The 2716-nt window shown below is 40.3% G+C and overlaps 1 protein-coding gene across 1 annotated transcript in view; it reads right to left on the bottom strand.

Annotated features, from left to right (window-relative positions):
* TANC1 (tetratricopeptide repeat, ankyrin repeat and coiled-coil containing 1) overlaps positions 1-2716 on the bottom strand; it is a 176040-nt gene that overhangs the window by 88818 nt on the left and 84506 nt on the right. The gene's annotated exons all lie outside the window — the stretch shown is intronic.

Below are 2716 nucleotides of genomic sequence, written 5' to 3'. Positions count from 1 at the left end.
CCTAAAGATGTATCCAGATGAATTCAAACTTTTAACAGGTTCTTTGCTTGCATTTAAAAAAAAGTTCATCTGTCCATATAACCACTTCCCAGGTAGCTAAAATATGCAACTTACATGTAACTGTAATTACTTATAAATTAATAATTTCAAAGTACTCATTGATTTTATTTTACTTTGACTTAAATTTTATACAGAAAGCCAAGAATCAAGAATTTATGGAGCTACATGATCATAAAGCAAGGCAGCTAGCCTGGAGAGGGTATGGCAAACATTTAGGAAGCACATTTAGGAAGATATTTCATGAATCTATGTGAAATTTTGAAAGCACTTTGCTAGGAGCTGTTTTCATAGAGTTTGTTAGTCTGGTGAAGACTGAGATGCTATTATTGACGGCACCTGGAAAAATGTCTTAGAGATTTTAAAAAAAAATGCCCAAAGGAAATATGGAAAGCATAAGCCCAAGATTTAAACTAAAACTTAAGTGATGAAGTGAAGCCCTAGAAGTGGATCTGTACATGCTTGGGTCAAACTCCAACTCAATTAGCTTTAATTCAGCCCAGCCTCTCCGGTAGGTTCAATGACCTGGACATAAAATGTACATGTTAATATGTCAAACTGAATTCCATTGAAATTTAAAGGATTCCATGGGAATTACAAAACACACCATCCTTGACTCTCTGTCAACTTGGATTCTGTTTGGCAACCACCTCTTCCTCACCTAACAGTTAACTCTGCTTGGTCTTCCACCAACACCATGACTAGCCACAAAACGACCATGTGCCCACAGAAACGAACAATACCCCTTTTCCAAACACCTAAAATAGAGAAAATGTACCCTTGTTTTTTAATTCTATGCAAAGCTTCTGGAAACTTCTTATCCTTATTCACAGCCCAGGTATGTCATAATTCCAGATCCCCTGGAGATTGATGTCAAATCCAAGAGCTTAAGTCCTAGCAGTGAGTGCTCATGAAAACTACAGGCAACTCCAGCAATATCAAGCACTACACTTGAATTCAGCTCAGCTGGCGCCAAGCATAAGAATGCCTTCTCACCCCCAGAAAGACAGCCAATTCTGCCTTGAGCAAGAGGAGGGAAGTTGACAATGGAAGCTATTTATAAACTCTTTTCTTTGCCCAATAAAAATCCTAAATTTCTCCCCCATTCTCACTCTAGCAGAAGTCATAAACCCTAGACAGGAACTCAACAATACTCTCCATCAGGGAGGAAGAGGTTATATAATGGAGGTTAGGCCAGCCAAAATGCAAGGGACATAACCACCCAGGATTACAAAGACTTTTGGGGTGGGAATGAGGGCAAAAGGTGGCAGGCTTATTCTGAAATGGGAAGATGACGATACTTACTTTAGAGGAACAGTGTTTTATTTTTCCATTCAACACTCAGAACATAAATGAGAACAGATCAACACACGGACACCCTGAACACATGAATTCACAATGAAGAGGGTCCTCATGTATGTAGGATGGCCATCCTAACCAGATACCACTATGGACTCTCCTGTCTTCATCACCGCACTACCCTGCCTGTCCCTCAGCACAAATCCGAGTGTGAACCTCCTACCTACGCCTAATGACTGGGTGCCTGGCCAGAGGAAAAAGGGTGGAATTTCTCATGCCAACCCACACACACCACCTCCTCTTCCCTGTCCCATGTGCCCAGCTCCTGGCCCCATCTCATCCACCACCCATCCCAAACTCCTCTTCCCAATTTTCATTATTTTGCCAATCCCTCCTCTCTCAATTCATTTTTAGCTTTATTTTCAGCACCACCACCCCACTCCATGTTCCTACCCACTCCCCATCACACAAAATGCAGAAACAGAGAATACACACCTGGTGGTTAGAACATAAAGAGGCTGTATGCCCACACCCCACAACTTCGGAGAGCAGGGTGCCAGATATTTCTAAGTGCAAATATGGATGTGTTTTCCTGTCTCTTTCAGCATTACTACATGAGCTTGTGCCCACATTGAGGATAAAACAGGTTACCTATGTAGGCCAGGGTTCCTTAACATGTTTATTTAGGAAAATAGGACATAAATTCAAAACACAAATTAAATACCAAAGAGCTGTCAGTTGGGCAACCCCCTACCCCAAGAAAGGAACAAAGGGGTAAGTTCTTAAATTGATTTAAAAAAATAAAAAAACTATTAATACATCTATGAAATGCTCTAAGTTTTTAATGCCTGTTACACATATTTCCAGATATGGGGGGGGGGGAAGCAAAATATAAAATGTCTTCTTGAAAAGGTTTCAATTAGTTTGGGTTTTTTGCATGTGTGGGGTTTTTTTGGCCCACTTCTATATTCTCCTAAAGAAAAACTTTAGATGTTAAGAAATAAGCTTTCAAAAGCTACCAAATGGTTTTAAGTAAGCTAATTATTAGAAGCTTCATGCAGCTAAAGTTTCAGCTGTCCAGTGAAAGCCTGTTGTTGAATATTCTAAAACGATGAGTACTAAAAAACAAAACAACGTCTTGGAAGCATTCTCGTGGCTGCTTTTCCATATCCCCCCATGCCGGGGAGGTCAAACTTGAGAGGAAATAAGAGTGAACCCTTAAACACTGCATATGTACCCACTCAGCTATTCCTACACTATGCACACACTAGTAATTCCAAGAATGCACATTAGTGAACAGACCTCTGTAACTAGCTGAGAGGGGAAAAAAACTCCCCCAAACACATTCAGTTTAGTAAAA

This window comes from Myotis davidii, unplaced genomic scaffold (genome assembly GCF_000327345.1).
Source record: "Myotis davidii unplaced genomic scaffold, ASM32734v1 scaffold59, whole genome shotgun sequence".
Taxonomy (NCBI): Eukaryota; Metazoa; Chordata; class Mammalia; order Chiroptera; family Vespertilionidae; genus Myotis; species Myotis davidii.
The sequence above is the reverse complement of the archived record's forward strand: the minus strand, read 5'-3'. Positions and strand labels throughout refer to the sequence as shown.